This window comes from Vicugna pacos, chromosome 8, assembly GCF_048564905.1.
Source record: "Vicugna pacos chromosome 8, VicPac4, whole genome shotgun sequence".
Classification (NCBI taxonomy): domain Eukaryota; kingdom Metazoa; phylum Chordata; class Mammalia; order Artiodactyla; family Camelidae; genus Vicugna; species Vicugna pacos.
The window spans coordinates 47,561,389-47,579,536 of NC_132994.1; the positions used below are offsets into that span (position 1 = coordinate 47,561,389).

The following is an 18,148-nucleotide window of genomic DNA, read 5'->3' on the forward strand; positions in this document are numbered from 1 at the left end:
CCTTGGGCTTGAGGAACTACAAAGGTAGAAAAGGAAATTGATTTATAATGACAAATTATACCAAGATAGAAAATTATGGAAAACTTAAAATTGGGGGTGTTGTGTGAACTGAGTCTTGAAAGATTAGTAGTATTTTACTGGGCTAAAGTGTGGAGGAAAAGGCTTTTTTGATAGGGAACAGCATGTACAAAGATACGGAAGTATGCAACAGTATAGTTCATGCAGAGAACTGGAAACAAAGCTCTATAGCTAAAGTGGAGATATTAACAGACACTTCAGTGCCTACTAAGCTGCCTCCATTTCTCTATTTCTCTTGAGTACAATTGTTGAGGTTTTAGACTGTGGTAGGTTGAATTATTGACTGTATTTTCCATCTCTCCTTGGACCCAACCCTTTGTCATTTCCTCTTTCTAAAGCAGAGTATCTTTCCCAGCGGCTTTACTTTGGCTGATGGGATGTGAGTAAATATAAGGCCGGCAGGAATTTGAAATGCACTTGAGGAGGAGAGTTTGATCTCTTGCATTTCTGCTCTTCTGCTTTTATTATTCAGAGAGCCTCCCTTGGAAAGCTGCTGCCTTTTTTGCCTGCACCCCAGAATGAACACACACGGAACAGAACCACACAATCTGACCAGTGGCTCTAAGAGCAAAATAAATGTTTACTGCAATATGTCACTGAGATTTGTTTCTTTTTTATGCAGTATTGTTACAATGGTTACCCAACACATAGGAGCTCAACCTATAACAGTGCTTTTTGCAGCCTAATTTCAGAATCAATTGAGAGAGAGAGAGACAGAGAAGGGAGGAAATCAGGCAAATAGAACTTCTTTAGAAGATGAGGCTTGGGTGTATTTGAACCCTGTCTCCATATAACTGACTCCTAAAACACACAGTGCTCCTGAGTGACCTATAGCAGGTTTGGCACGCAGAGGCTGAGCCTGTTCCCTTGAAAGTGCTGGGAGGAGGAGCCCAGAATGGCTACATTTGGAGGCAGATCCCAAAGACAGAGGGCTGGGATGGAGTGAGATATGCATCTCTAGATCCCACTCTCAGGTTTACCCGGAAGATAATTTCCATCTTTAAAAGAGACCAATTAATGTCTAGTTTTCAGAATTCTATAAGGATTAAAATGAAATATAAATAAAGCATCAGTACAGTGCTTGGTATAGACTGTACTCAACAAACATCCTTGCCCTGTTTCTTTCCCTCCCCAACCCTGCCTCTGTTTTGTGTCTTTGTCTGTTATTCACTCCTTCTCTCCTCGTCCTTTGGATTTTCTTCCTGTCCCTCCAACTTCCTAATTCAACTCCAAATTAATGATAATAAATACTGCATTGTATTTTACCAACTTTATGCTCCTTTTCTTAATTTACAAAGCCAATGTATGGGACATTGACTCCCTTCTATAAACATAAATCAAAATAAATTAAATTCCTTTCAAAAAATTGATTGGCTATTCAATTGACTTTTCACCTTTTGGGTCATTGGCTCTTACCTGTAAAACCTTCCATCCCCTTAGAATGTTACTGTCAAATTTTTCATAGGTTTTCTATTTCCACTTTTGATTTTCTATGAGGACATAACCCATCCTAATTTAATATGTTTTTGAGCTTATCATAATTTTGGTTTCAAATCATTTTAGATATTTATATATCAGAGCAATATGTAGCTCACTAAACAATACAGTTGTGTCTCCATTTTCAATGTTTATCTTTTTTGGTGGAATTTAAAAATCAGTGTTAAGGAGGGGGAGGGTATAGCTCAATGGTAGAGGGCGTGATTAGCATGCTTGAGGTCTGGGTTCAATCCCCAGTATCTCCATTAAATAGATAAATAAACTTAAATTCCTGCCTCCCCCCACCCCCTCTTACACCAAAACAAACACAAAAAAATAAATGCCAAGGGACTAAGAAAAGAGAGAAAAATATACAAAAGTTCCTTACAGGGCTTAGGTGAAGTAGTTAATGGATGGAAGGAAGGAAGGGAGGGAGGGAGGGAAGGAAGAGAGAAGGGGAGAAAGGGAGGGAGGAAGGAAGGTGAGGAGCGGGAGAGGAACAGAGAAAGAAAGAAAAGGAATAAATTCAAGAGCTGTTACTTGTCGGGGTGATATAAACATGAAAGGAGTGAATAAAGACTATCTGTAATGAGACAACAAAGGGGCCATCAGTGCCATTTGGCTCTGAACACTGTGAAACTTGCACAGAGACAAGGGCTGCCTGCAACGTGACGGGGGGTCAGCGCCCAAATTGCATTTGGGTCTACCGACTAGACAGAGAATTGGTGAATAGGATAAATATAAAACTTCTGAATCCATCTGCCCTCGCATTTACAGCTTATGTATGGCTTTTGAACATGAAAGGCAATGATGCAAAGAAAAACCTAAATAACTTAAATTTTAAATACCAAAATGGTTTAGGAAGACAAAATAATTTTCATAGTTGAACAGTATGAAAATTTCAGCCCACCATCAACACATACTCTGAAAGCCCTTTACTGGGGTAAAATGTTTTCTAAGACTTTGGGAAAGTATATTTTTGTTCTATAGATCATTTTTTGAGCGTTCAATTGACCGCTCTCTCTCTCTCTTTAATTTTTTTCTCCGGAGTCTTCTATGGGAAGCCTGCTGTGCATTAGAAAAGGGAAAGGCAGAACTGTTCATCCCTCAACAGCAGTAACATTTGCTTCTTTTAAGGACTGCTTCTCTGCTCTTCCCATATTTAGTAAAGCAAAGAATAACAGAGTGAGATACATTAATAACACTGGCAGGTTTATGAAGCAACGCCTGAAGGTGTAAAGGAAGAAAAACTTGGATACAGTGTGCATTTTAAAGGAAACTTTTGAAACTGTTTATCTGAAATATTGTGACAGTTTTAGGGAAACATACTCCTGGAAGAAGCAAATATTAATTTCCATTGTATGGAGCTTGTGACTTGATCTCCGGTCTTTGTGGCAGGTTTGGGTTTAATCTGGTATCCTCAACTGGCCTAGGATTATGGAGTAAACATCTTCCTTGCCCCTCCTTTGAGCACAGTAGATGGAGGGAGCTCTGCTTTATTTCAGTGAAGTACAAGCCTTGCATTTCCTCTTGTCTGAGTAAGAAACTGTGTGACCATCATGCAGAGCATCCACGCGGGTGGCATAGAGAAGCAAACACAAATGAGTTTACCCTACAGCCCGGAGCCAACTCACTCAGCAATATCATAGTGCACATCTGAGCATTTTATATTTTTATCCAGCTTTTCTAGTCACTCTTGATAAGACAGCTAGTCTACAATAAATTACCTTGTTAATACCAGAAGTGAGAACACCATATAAACATTAACGTGTGGAGAAAATATCTTTTTTTATTCTTTCAGAAGATGTTTTGAATTTTACTGAATTTTGTTGTGGCTTCTAATGAGATAATGATACAAATTTGGCTTTGATTTATTGATTGAATTAATTACATGTATAAACTCTAATATTAAACCATTCTAGTATTTCTTGATTAGAGTGTATTACTTTAAGCGTATGACAATTCATTTTGCTTAATTTTTATTTAGAGGTTTAAGAATGTATGTTTATAAGGAAATTGCTGCTATAATTTTTAGGTAAAATTACAGTTTAAATAAAATACAGGTTTAATTTTTTCTTGGAGTGATGAAACCTTTGAGTTTTAAATTTTTAAGTGATTAGTTTTTTTTGTTTATGCAGTCGAACTGTAATAATTCTACCTAATAAAACTGAAAAAAAAAAAAAAAAGAGCAAAGCAGCTTCAGCCAGTCACACACACACAAAAATACTTCCTTTGTGGCCCAACAAATACTCAATTTTTAGAAATTTTCCATGGTTATTAAGAAATAAGTTGTATTGTTTGTAGGGTATAAGTTTGAAAAAAATAATAAATCTTATTAATTATATTACCAGATTACCTTCATTATAATTTCTGCACACTTTATCAAGTACTGAGAGGTATGTTTATATTTTCTATTATGATTACATTTTGGGTCATTTTTTCCTTTTAATTAAAATAGTTTTGATATTATATATTTTGATGTAACGTTTTTAGTACATATAAATTTCTCCATAAACACACAGAGTTTATTGTGAATTTTATTAATATAAAATGAGTGTCTTAATCTCATTAAATGCAACTTCCTTAAATTCCTTTCTCCTTGCTAATTGTTATATCACTTCTGTTTTAAAAATAATATTCATCTATTATATTGTTTATGAAAAACACATCTGTTGGGGGTGTTTATAAGTTTAAATTCATAGCACATTTTCTGCTGGGGAAAAGCTTAATGTATTGACATTTATGATTATTCCTGGGGTTTGATTTTATTTATTTTGTTTTATACTTTCTTATCAGTTTTATGTTCTTCACTTTCTTTCTTTTACTTTGTGCTCATTCCTTTATATTTTTTCCCTAGAATATATTTTCTAAAAATATTCATTCTTTCATAGGATTTCATTAATATTGCTACTGAAAGAATCAGAACTCCGTGTAAGTGAATAACTCTTTTGCCATAATTATCCACACATTATGAAGGATTCAGAATCTGAAAATCACATCATTCACAAATGATCAGATGAATCTTTAAATCACTAAATCACTGTAATCACTATTACCTGGCACTTTAAGCTGAATATTTTACCACTATCTCATTTCTATAATACTGAGGCAAATGGGAGCTGATAAGAATAATCCCAGTTTTACTATTTCCAAATATCATGCCTCTATTTCATCAACCAAAATTTATGATAATTAGGGAACATGTAAATATATTTAAGTAGTATTGAAATATGGCATATTTTTATTTAAACATTACTTTAACATTCTATATATGCCTAAGTATAAAAATAGTATTAGGACTCTTAATTTCTCAGAGAGATATACTGAAATTTTTATGTATGAAATCATACATATGGAATTTATTTTGCAATAGGAGGGAAAGTTAAGTGGCTGAGAGTATGCAGTATTATGAAATAGCAGTGGAAAAACTAAACTTTGCTGTTTATTTGGTTGTCTTAAATTCTTAAGCAATCTCTATTTCAAAAGAGTAGATGAGCGTATAATGAAGCTCTGGGTCTACTGGGAGTCAAATCTTCTACTGCTGTGTCATTCTTTTAAAGGTTGTGCCCTGCCCCCTTCCCTCCTGTCTCAGTAGGAAAACATTTTATATTTTAAGTATTAACCATTTTCTATTATGTAGTGTCAGGAGCTCAGCAGAGCTGGGAGAGAGGGTGAGCTGAGCTGTCACGGGTCTGAGTAGCCCATTAGAGCAACAAACCAAAAATGGAAGTCAGGCCATGGTGTAAGGGAAAGGCTAAAACTGGGGAAAGCACCACCTCCCCGCCTCCCTTCCATTTTTCCTAGTGCAGGTGCACTGGGGGAGGGTCAGGTAGATCGTCCTGGACGTGGGGGTTGTCTTACTGTAGAAGAAGCCTCCAGCAAAAGGCTCTGGCAGATGAGGAGCAGGCAAGGGGGAAGGACTACAAGTGCAAAAGTACAAGGACTGAGGCAGGCTGGGGAAAAGTGTTCAAGGGTACCCCTTCCTCTCCCTGATAAGGAGGTCCCAGCAGAAGTGCCAAAGACCTCCCAAAGCTTTAGAGAAAGAGATGTAGGAATGAAGGCAAATATGCAGAGAGCACAACTCACCAGGGGAGCCTGAGTCCTGGACTGCAGCTCCCTTCAGAAGCTGCAAAGGGAGGACTGGGCACCGAATCTGGTGTGCAGACGGCAGTTACTGTTCTCCATGAGGCCTGTCAGGTAGAGCCTTTGTAATTACAGGCCTAAACAAGCACACCTAGGGTTTTAACCAGGAGCCGGACTCCTCTCATGCTGCAAGTCTTCCTCTTGTATTAGATTTATGTTTTAACTGCTTAAATAAGTTACACTGCTGAATTATTCTCGTCTGTCTGTTCCAAAGGCATAAAGTACTCTCTTATCATTCCTAAAAGTCTTATGCTTTGGCTTTTCAGATTTAGAACTTTGATATAGATTTTTGTGCATGGTGTGATGCATAGATATAATTTTTACCCATGTTTATAACCAATTATTAAGCACCAATTATTGAATTGTCTATATTTTCACTACTGATTAGTGATGCCATTTGTCATCTATGAAGTTTGGTCTTTTATTTACTTCTGAGCCAGCATAATATTGTCCCAGTTATCACTGCTTTGTAGTAAGCATTGGTGTGTAACTGGGCAAATCCTTCTATCTTGTTCTTCTTCTTCAAAATTGTCTTGGCTGTTCTTGACAATTAGCTCATATATATGCATTAAGTTTGTCAAATTGTATAAAAAACTTGGGCGGGATCTTGAAAGGCATTCACATAAGTTTACAGGTTAGAATAGAATAATAAACATCTTTAGTATACAGGGGTCTTTCCTGCATGTATTTGATTTACCTCTTTAATATCTTCCAGTAAAATCTTCATATTTTCTCTGCTAAGGTTATACATTCATTTTATGAGGTTTATTCTTCCTTGCTATTTTTCATTTTTTGCTGCTATTATGAGTACTACCTTTAAAAGTATCTTTTCTAATTGTCTTTTTTTTTTGAAAAAATATATCTTTACATTCTTATATCCAGTTACTGGCTTTTTTTTATCTTATTAAATCAAATAATTTTCTATACTTTTTTCATACAAACACATTTTAAAATAATGACTCTTTGGTTAGTTTGTCTTTATCTTTTTTTACTTGTCTCACTGCATTGCTACAGCTTTCTTTATCATATTCAATATGCTGATGATAGTAAGCATTGTTGTATCCATTTTTATGTGCGTTAACCTGACATTTCACCATCAGGTGTGGTAAGTTTCTGTGAGTGTATGATAGGTTTTGTTTATCAGTAAAAAAGTTTTGTTCTATTCCTAATTTGCTATGAATTGCTGTGATAGAAATTCTGAATTTTATTAATGCTTTTTCTCCATTTAATGAGATAATCAGATCATTTTTTTGCTTCCATATATTAATGTAGTGAACTCTAAACTTTCTGATGTTAAAATATCCTTGCACTCTTGCTTGGGATTAATTCAAATTGATCATAATATATTATTTTTAAAAATACTGTTAGTTGCTTGACTTTTGAGCTTCTGAGAATCCAAAGTTTAATGCATAAATTTGCATTAAATGTATGCCCTCTGAGGAGAATGTTCTGCCAGACTCCCAGGGCTCCGCCAACGAGAACAGTGCAGGTATATTTCTCAGCTTGGCACTTAACCACCAAAGTGGTTTAAGGTAAATCCCCAAGACTGCCTGAAACATGCCTGTGATTACAGATTCTCAAGGGAGTTTTTCCCTCTCACTCATAGCTCAAATTAAGACAGACACATTCTCTGGCTGTAAAGATTTTACCCCATTTATCACTTTTCAGAAGGCTTAGACCTTCAAAGATAACAACTTTGCACAGAGGTAGGAGGGTAGGGCTCAGTTTAACTCTCCACCTTGAATGGTCTCAAGGTCTTATTTCTTTTTTCTCTTTTGTCCTTAGAACACAAGCCTCTAGAAAACCCAGATCAGCAAACATTCTGAATGCTACTTCAGCTCACCATTGTAAAGCACCTGGAACAGTATCCAGCAGATAGAAAGCACTGTATGTAAATTCAATTAAATGAATAAACAGAAAAATGTCACATAGAAAGTGATTGATGGATTCAGGAATGTTTACCTTGGAGAAGTTGTGACATTTTGTTAGGACTGGGAATGAGTAGACAGATCATCTGATAGCTTTTTCTACCCAGTTTGAAATATGTGAAAGGTGAAGAAATTGATAGAGATTTGCCTGATGTAACCTAAATGAGCAAGATTAAGATTAATCTAACAATAAGTTTTGCAGCTGTTGTTGTCTGCTGGTGGAAACTATAAAGAATTGAAATAGCATCGTTTGGTTTATTTTCTTTTTTAAAAACTTTGATGATCACATATGTAAAATTTTACTCACATTGCAAAAGTTTAACATTAAATCGTAAACTCTTAAAAAGAATACTACATTTTCGAAACATGGTTATAGCGTCCACAGTATTTCCTAATGTGGAAATGGCAGGATTTATTTAACCCTTCCTTTGTCATAGAGTTAATTTTTGCTCTTGAGAAGAGTACTGTGAAAAACATCCACATTTGTCTTAAAATATCTCTGATTAAATTCCTTAGGTAGATTGCTAGAAGTGTTAAAAAATCATGAATACGTTTGAAACACATTTGATATTTGTTTCCATTTTTTTTTTCCCTTGGAAGTTTAGACCAAATTTACACTTTCATCAGCAGGACATAATCACGTTTGTCTCATTTTCGTAATTTCCTTTCTGGGTATATTTAGTTTTGAAAACAGAAACTCACGTTTGCAGTCTGTAATACTTAAAGTACAGGTGTTGCTCACAAAATATACACCAGATATGTCTTGTAACATTGATACTTAGATAGTTACCAAATTGATGAAGTGTGACTGTTATAAAAATTTGTTATGTCCTCCTTCTGCTGCTTCTGTTTGCTTGTCCCTGTATTTGTTTTGGCTAGAGGAGACTACTCACAGTTTCGTCTGGAATCTGTTCGAAAGCTGGTTTTAGATGCTGACTGCAACTGCCTTTTGCATCCATAGACATAGAATCTAAAAGCAAATCCATTTTAGACTCCTTCTTATATAACAGTTTCTCCTCCTACAATAGCATGAAGTATTTGATATCTAAGAAATGGTGCTTATTCAAGATTAGAGACTATACTCTTTGGAACTTGGAATTCTTTTAAATTTGAAGGCATTGGGGTTACAATTTAAATTTTCCTAGATGCATAAATTATGTTGTTATGGATGATGGGAAAAGCTGAAGTTGCATTTGCTACTATATTTCAAGAGGTTATTTAAGTAAGAAGTCAGTGAACCAAAGTATTTATTGACTTTCCACACTGAGATATATTACGCAAACTTACCCTGGGCAAGGAGACTTGTGATAAAGGATCAAGTTATCTCATTAGATCAAGAGTATTCTACTGGCATGAATGAATCAAACTTTTTCATTTGTATCTTGAAGTAAATTTAAACCAACTCCTTATGTCCCGCAGAGTATCTTCACTTAAAAGTTCTCTTTTTAGAGAAAATGTAAAAACATCAGAAGCAAATCTTCAGGGGAGTTATTTTGTGTGACAGACACCCTTCCTGTTATCCCTACAGGAACATAGGCAGCCACTGATTCTTCAGATAAGTAAGGCTGGCTTTGACCTCATGGCCTCTTGACCATATTTGGACACACAAGCCATAACTAGCTAGAGCTCATTTGCTCTTACAGTTGAGCTCAGTCATCAATATGCTGTTTTTTTTCTCTGCTGCAGTCATCATTTATATTTCAGAGATAATTCCTTTGAGGTCTTTAAAAATTGAATACCAGGAAAGAAGATATCATAACTGGAAAAAAAGCCATGTGTAGGGGAAAATATGCCTGTGCTGTCTGTCTTTAAATTAATCATCAACTGTTTTTGTCCAGGTGAATGTAGCAACTTATATTTTAAAAGACAGTGGGACACAGCAGAAGATATAACCATCAGCTACTTTGAAAATCAAGTGAAACATCATCCATTATGAACCTTCAGAAGTGTCAGCGTTACGTTTAAAGTCCTCTGTTCATCCGGCTTTGGGACTTTGTCTCAAGTTACATGGTTATAGAGCTGGGGCTCCTGACCACCGCGCGGTGTTGCTGTCCACTCTCCCTCCTGCCTGCCTGGGTTACAGTGGCTCATGATTCCTCGTTCCCTGATCTACTTCTCAGAGACCACGCTCCTTCTTCTCTCTCCACTGCACATTCTCTGTTCACCCTGTTCCCCCACCCAGAGAAGTCGGCCGTCTTTTCACTGTCAATTGAAATGCTACACTGACTAATGTCAAGTTACATATCAATATTTTGCTTACCATGTGTATGGAAATGTACCTCTCTATCTTGCCTGTAGCACATAGCTTCACCTTTAGAACTATATTCAGGTTATTTATCTTTGTATATTTCTTATCTTTGTAGTTTTAAACCTGTTTATTAATTGCTTTATTAAATTTCATAATCTCTAGTACTAATTTGGACATAATAGACCTTTAACATACTTTTGTTTTAGAAACTAATAATTTTAGTTCATTCTAAACTATGTACATTTTGCAATGATGAAAGAGTTGAAATGTTATCAAGATAAAAGATTACAAATGGGATACTGATAACAATAACAAAAAACATAATTTTCTCTCTTGGTTGTTGGCAACCTTTGATAATATATTTTCAAGAAAGACTGAATAAAAGATGGTAATGCACACCCTTTGGGCTAATTTTCCAAGGGTGGATACATGTGGAAATACAAGTGGGGGTGGTAGGCAGTGAAAAGAAAGTCTCTTGCTACCTATAGTGTTTTAATAGATGAACCTAAGAAAAACAAAACAAACCACACCTCTATTGGAAAGTAAGTTGACCATATAAGGTGTCTGCAAATTCCTCAGAGACTGAAACAATAAAATAATTAATTTTAATTGAACTGAACTGAACTCACCATTAGTGTTGAGGCAACGACTATTTTTCATATCTAGCACATTAATTTGAGTTTTTAAGACATAACTTGTCAACTTTATAAAAATGTTTGAAACTCTTTAAATATAAAATATAAAAGTAAAAGAATTAAAGCAGTGCAGAAACACTTGACAAAAGCAAATCAATATTTATTACCAGGCATCTGATTATAGTTAATTATTGCCGATGGATATTCTATTTTACTTTAAGTTTTCTGACAAACGAGGTACAGAGGAAATCACATGAGGTGTTATATACTCCTCATGATCTTACCACGGAAAGCGTGTAATTTGGGTTACGGTGGCAATCTTTTTCTGACACTGCATTTAAGGAGGAATTTTTCACCTCAGTTCTTATGTAAGGGAAATTAGGTACTATGGTGGTAAATAATTTCATGCATTGTTCAAGCACTTTTGGAACTGGAGTTGAACAGTCCTGAATTTGAATCCTGGGTCTTGCTAGTTGTATAATTGTTACACACATTGTTTGAGTTTTCTCACATGTAAAATGAGGATAATACAATGCCTAGGTTGTAAAATTGTTTTGAATCAACAATGGGATGTAGAAGTGGTCTATAAATGACAGTTGACAGTGTCAAGCCCATTAACCCTTTCACTCGGTAATACTGGCACAACTATGAAATGTCAGGCCCTGTGTTAAGTTCATGGGAGTCACTGGTGTACAGATCACTAATATTCCCCTCCTCCATGAAGTTTAGAGTCTAGTGGGGGATCTGACAATGAAACAGACAATCAAAATATAGTGTGTAGTTAGGTGCTCCAATTTTAAGAGCGTTCATTAAATTCTTTTGACTGGGAGCAGTAGGAACCAATTCAGACTAGCATAAGCAAAACCAGAAAATCTGTTGGAAGACTATGGACGTAGCTCACAAAATCATTAACAAAAAAATGAGGATGCAAGAAAGAAAGGAAGAAGGCCAATTCAGAAACCCAGTAACAGGGAGACTGAACTCAGCTCAATGTACTCCCAGGACCCCTATTCTTTGTTCTGATTGGCCAGTTGTTTTGTGCCAGTCCCAGCCTATCAATAACCAAAGTTGTGGCTGGACCAGCCCTGTGGTTCTTGCTATGATTGCAAGATTCAAGCACAGGGCACACCTGGGGCATGCAGTGAGGTCATGGTGGGGGTTGGAGGGAAACAGGCCTGGAGCTTTGATTTTCATGGGGTCAAGGATAGGGGCTTAGGGTTTCAGGGGTGCACTCTTTATTCATGAATTTAAACACAGGAGCAGGGATTTAAAGTTTGGAAAGAGAAAAAGTAAATGGTCCAATTGGTCAGTTATTGAACTCAACCCAGATCTCTAAAACAAGGGGGCCTCAGTGGGAGGAGGTGGCCTGGCTTCTTCCCAGTCCTGAGGCTGGCAATGTGTTGACTCTAGATAGCCAGCTTTGAAGTAGATGTCTCTTTGAAGTGGGTGTCTCAGCAATCAGAGCTCAAGTCAAGCACTTCCACTAAAAACGAAAAAATAAAAGCTGTCAGGGTTTACAGTATATTAGTTTGGCCCTAGGATTCACCCTTGGGTCAAATAGCTATGGCTATGTTGATAGTGACATTTTCTACAGATATGGCCTTTAGGAACCCTTTCTTCCTGGTGTTAGAGTAGAAGGGTGGGTCTGGTAATAACCACAGAAGGTGCCCAAAGTACCAAAGCTATCAAATATGCAGGTACCGAAGAGGCAGATGAGCGGATGAGCTAGTAAGGGCTGAAGCAGTCCATGTAAAAGCAAAGGACTCCATGATTACCACTCTCATTCCTGATCCACCCAGAAGGGTCTTTGAATTAGCCACACGCAAGGACTTTGCCATTAGGGCCTTACTTATCTTGTGTAAAACACAGAGTATTAGACTGAATGGACCCTGGGTTGTGAATGTTTTGAATCTGCTGAGAAGGTCTTTTCAAGTGCTGTCGCAGTGCAGTGGGCCAGCTGGTGACCACTCAGCTAATCGTGATGCCTTTCCTCTGCATTGTGTGTAGGGTCAGTAATTTCACAGACGATCAGGGGTAAATCTTTATCAGGTAAATCTTTATCAGGTAAAACTTTATCTCTCCTTCCTTTCAGACCTCCTTACCTCCAAATATTCTCTACATTCTTCCAGTGGAAGTTGGGTTCCATTCTCTCCATTGTGAAACTGTCCTTGCTCAATTTCTTTTGGGTGCAACTCTGCTGCAAGGCTCCATTATCAGTTTCCATCACCACCCCCTCCACACACCTTCACCCTGCTCCCTTTTTTTTAAATACTAACCATTTCTAGGATGTTTTGTCTGTAACAACTTATTTTCAACATTTATGGATTATTTATAAATATTTTCACATCTATACCTGTAGTTTAGACATCTCACCTTGAGACAGGAAGGAAGCGGGCAGGCACAACCATTTAAAAAGAATGACACAGCAAATGAGGATAGGTTAACTGGTTGAAACCCAACGAGGCCCAAGATGGCAGGAGAGTCAATCCCCAGTAGACCTTGAACTTGAACTTCACTGTAATATATTAACTTGCAAAATGGCACCACCACAGGTGCCATGACAGTTCCAAAGCTGGCCATAAAAGAGCAAAAAATAGTGTTGGCCCAATTCCTCCCTGCTCCTTACCCAAAGTAGTTGGAACAATCCTCCCACTTGTTAGCACATGGAGTTACCAAGCCCATAAAAACTAATTACCCCCACACCTCATGGCTACCTCACTTTTCTAGACAACCCCATGCTCTGAGGCCCCCACTCACCTGCTGTCTCTATCTCTTGCCTTTTGAGATGGTTGGCACTCTGTCTATGGAGTGTGTATCTCCCTGAATAAACCTGCCTTCCCTTTACTATGGCTTAATCTTAAATTCTTTCCGGCATGAAGCCAAAGACCCCCACTTGATGGGGCTTGTCCCAGGGACTCGCCCAAGACCTGGGACATGGCCATCCTCTCATGTCCCATTTTCCTGCAACAATCTTAGCTCCAAAGAGCCTATTCAATATGTCTTCCTGTGTATTTTCCCTAACATTTACATTCAATATTTCCAGATCAAATTTAATCTTCCCTTAAAAACCCACTTCACCTATTTTCTTCTCCAAATCTGCTATTGAGTGGACGTTCATCATCTGTGGTTGTCCAACTCCTTTAAATACCTCTCTTTATATTTGTAATTGCTCGCACTATGAGTCCTGCCTCCTGAAGGTAGAAGTCAGAAAATTCACACCCACAAACTTCTTTGCATCTACAGTATAAGCATAAGAAGTAGGTTTGGCCAATCAGATTTTATGTGCTATTTATAATAATAACAGAAACTTTAGGGATGTCTACAACACTGATTGTTCTTTGTTGAAATAGTCAGACATCAGATCTGAAGGTGGTGTCAGATCTACACTGTGACATTTAGTTGGGTCTCCAAAGGCTCCCTGTTTCCCTCAGGATACTGTAGTGTCACTAACATGGTCCTACTAGCTTATATACTGGTCCCTACTAGCCTATATAACTCAGTTCCCTTACCTAAAAGCAAGGAACTATTACCCTGCATATAATGCTCACATTTTAAACAACATCTCAAGATACATCACTCAAAGGCAAGAAACCTTTCCAACCTTTTACCTTCATTAAATTAAAAATAAATAATTACCTTGATTTGTTAGCATGTCCTATCCCTTGAGTACAGGTTAGTCATGATTTGACAGAAAACTGGAACTACTTATTTCTATATATGTTTTATATCACATATGCATATTTTGATTTACAGGATTTTACTTTCTATGCTCATTCAATGGATATAGATATAGTCTAAAGAGAATTTAGTTAAGAGTCAAGTTAGAGCTCCCCATGTTGTTCAGGAGACAATCAGAATGTTTGGGAGTTTCATTGTTGTGACATCCAGTGAGAGCTCTTGCCTCCTGGACTGACTTGAATTACCACGTAAGCTGGGCCTGCCTTGCTCTCTGCTTGCATTAAGAATACTGGTAACCTCAGAAGAAGTAGTAATAGTCTCTGCCTACTGCTTCCTACACACAGTGGTCGAATGGTCACTAACTAGTCTTTCCTTGTAGAGCTGAGTGTATCTGTTTGGACAAATAATATACCCTTCATATCCTATCTTCCCTAGGTTAAAACTGGATGGAGGGCAAACTTGTAGAAAGAACACATTGCATGGAAGGCTGAATGAACAGCTTCTGAAACAGATTCTCGCTTAATAAGATAAGTAAGTAATAAGAAACTGGGTTCACAGAGCTCTTGGCCAGAAACCATAACAACAATTTTTTAGGGAAGCCTCTGAGAACTTTCCAGTAGAGAGATTCTAACTCATTCTCATTCCTCTTATTGTACAGCTGCACCTCAGGACTGTGCCAGCGTAAGAACCGCCAGCTTCATTTCCATTTGTGAACTGGTACAGGGCAAGTCCTCCACAGGTTGGCGACCCAGTGTTCTCCGGGCTCGACTGCTTGGCAACTGCTCCAAACCAGTTTCTTTTGTGAAGCACTTTGGATCTGAATAAAATAATGGCTAAAGCCTGGAAACAAGTATTATTCTACTAGATGTGGAAATTAAAAGGGACAGAGAGATTTTTTTCAACAAAATCTAAGGTTCCTAAGAATGGAGGAGGAGTAGATGGGGAATGAGTCTTTACTGATGCCTAGTGTGGGGCTCACTGCACTAGGCCTAGGACAGTTTATCACCTTAAATTTTTAAAAATAAATTTCCCCTACATAGTATTTTCCTATTTCAAAGATGATGAAACAAAGATTCACAGAAGTCGAGTCATTCTTCTCATCGCACAGAGCTAGTAAGGAGCAAACTTAGAATTCAAAGCCAGAGATGTCTGGTTGTAAAACTCATGCTCTTTTGTGGGGAGGGTATAGCTCAGTGGTAGCGTGTGTACCTAGCATGCATGAGGTCCTGGGGTCAATCCCCAGTACCTCCATCAAATGAATAAATAGATAAGCCTAATCACCACCCCCACCTCCAAAAATCATACTTTCTACCATGTGCTTTTCTTACAAGATTTCTGTCTTAGTTTGGGTTTTAATTTCTTTCAAAAGCTGAAAAACACTTAAAATGAATCCCCAGCGTTCATTTACTGATCACTAGTAATTCCCTATATGAGTCAAATGCAAATTAATAAAACAATATTTTTAAGAGCTGCATTCAGATGTCCTCAGTGGCATAAATTATTAAAATGAAGAGAAAAACTTAAACATGCTAGTTTTTTTTAATGGTGAAGAAAGAAATATATGGCAGAACATCTTCCTGACTTATTTCCAATGTATAAAAATGGACTAGTAACCCTTCCCTTAGAATTCAATTCAGCATATCAGACAGACCTTGATATCCTATTCTCTGTTAGAACTAATGAAATAAATGAACTCATAATGCCATTTGTGAAAAGAGGACAGAGGCAAGCCAGAAATTGTCTTTGAATGAGAACACACACTTTATAGGGCCAAGAAATCTCCAGACACTTCACCGTGACTGAATAAGGTGCAGAAGGCACTAACTATAATGTGGGGTAGAGAGCAGCATGCATCTTTGCAATGCTGTCGCTATTTCCATGGCTAAGAATATAATGTCTTGGAGTCATCGTGCAGCCAGGAGCTCCTCACGTACAGACACACTGGCAGGACAAGTGTGTGCTGCGTTGCAGTGACTGCCTGCCAGTACGCTAAGTGGAAACTTCACAGCAGTAGAGTATACATGGACATTGCAACCCAGCTTCCAGCCAACCCATTCACCACCCTGTCTCCAAAGCTCATAATTTTGTATGAGAGGTTCACCTCTGACAAAGCGTCAGGTCACATCTGTGTAATGTCAGGAGTGATCTATGTGGGTGTGTAACATTCCATCAGATTACAAGCTATTTTGCCTGCATAACATCAAGTCGGTCAGGCATTCATTCATGTTCCCATTCATTTATTACATAAAGATTTCTTTTCTCATTTGGATGCTTGATATTGTTTAAATATGATCCAGGACTTACTCAGAAATTAAAAACACTCCTTACTTATACAGCTCAAATTACCGGTGTGATATCACCGCCTGGCTATAAATAACAGGCGTATCAATTACCTTGCTGCCTCCCTCGCACAAGACGGATGACAAACTCCTACTCCTTCTCCCCGGGGGAAGCTTGTGTTTTGGTATTTCCAGTTTAAAGTTTATAAAAGACCTAATCCACAATGTTCTTCTATTTTTACATCTGCCAAAACAGAGCCTAGGAGACCTAGGAGCTATTTAAGATGTTTTAGCTCTGTTGGCCACATGGGCTCAAGGACATCTGAGAGGTCAGTCTGCTGCAGTAATGCTCAACACGCTGTTTGTTTGTGCCACGGCTGCTTACCTAGGCCAGGTGGATCCCTAGAAGGGTGGCTTCTTGCAGCTCAACCACCACTTGATAATAACTCAGTCACCTTGAGTTATGATGTCACAAGACTTTCACCCATGGTATGGACTAATGATTTTTAGCTGACAACCCACCAGCTAACAGGATAACCTATTACCATTATTAGCATTAGAATCACAGAATGTCAGAGCTGGAAGGAAGCTTCTGGATTATTTAGAATTCCTCTCCCTTACTTTGGAGAGGAGGAAGCTAAGGCCAGCCTAGGTGTTGGTGAGCTACAAGACTCTTCTGTGTACCCAAGTGAAGTAGGATTTTATACAGAACAAAGCTACATAATACTTAGGTACACGACTCAGAGTAGTAGACAAGGAATGATATAGACAGAGAGATGGTCTGCATCGTAAAAGTGCCCGAAGACTAAGAATTGTCACTGGCCAAAGGGCAGCTCACAGTGAGTTGCTGTGCAAGAGGAGTGGCATCTTTGAGAGGAAGCCCTTTCCTGCCAGGACCTGTTTACCAGGATTTCGCCTGGTAAACCAAGACTCTCAGGACTTCTTTCTGCCGTTGATTTGAGTCATTCCCAGGTTTGATCTAAGAATTCTTCCTCTTGACCTCAGAGAACTTCCATTTAAAAAGACTGATGGTATACATATGTATACTGATTTTCTGTAAATCCCAAATGGCTAAAAATTCCTAGCTCTTATTTCTGAAAAAGTCTTACCTCCTTTCATCTTCCCCCCCTAAATGTTAGTTAGCTCCTTAATTTTATCCCGTTTTGATTCATCTATTTGTTTTTCCTTCATTCTTACATTCATTCGTTACACATTTATTGAACACTTGCTTTATATGATGCACATTCAACATCCTGGATGAGATATAAAGCTGTGTAAGAGATGTCCCCTATTCTGGAGGGTTTCCCAGTCTCCTGTGTTAGTCAGGCATGCAAATACATCGATCAAATACCAGAAATACCACAACAATGATAGAATTGCTCTTGGAGCACAGGAGAGGGTGTGCAATTAACGACAGGTACAAAAGCACAAAGTTGTAGCAGGAACCTGTGATGTTTGGGAAGCGATGGGCAATTTCACGTGGGCAGAATAACGACAGACTTTTGATGGAGCCTCACTAAGATGTCTGACTGGATGGGTGTTGGAAAAAGAAGCTCCAAGCTTTCTAGCTCAAAAAACAGAATAAATACTGCATATAGTAGAAATGTCTTTCGGGAAGTCTAAGAATAGAGCATAGAGTCCAGCTTGGGACATCTGAGCATGTATAAAACCCTGAGGTCATTT

The 18,148-nt window shown here is 37.9% G+C and overlaps 1 long non-coding RNA gene across 2 annotated transcripts in view; it reads left to right on the plus strand.

Moving 5' to 3' along the window:
- Nucleotides 1-15,036, plus strand: part of LOC116281411 (uncharacterized) — a 31,642-nt gene extending 16,606 nt beyond the window's left edge. Inside the window, exons 2-6 of one of the 2 annotated variants that reach the window (XR_012074987.1) lie at nucleotides 3,906-3,950; nucleotides 4,446-4,485; nucleotides 7,483-7,584; nucleotides 14,622-14,717; nucleotides 14,845-15,036. This is a non-coding gene — a long non-coding RNA (uncharacterized lncRNA). The remainder of the gene's footprint in view (nucleotides 1-3,905; nucleotides 3,951-4,445; nucleotides 4,486-7,482; nucleotides 7,585-14,621; nucleotides 14,718-14,844) is intronic. The other variant, XR_004190834.2, reaches the window with a different exon arrangement.
- The last annotated feature ends 3,112 nt before the right edge of the window (nucleotides 15,037-18,148 follow it).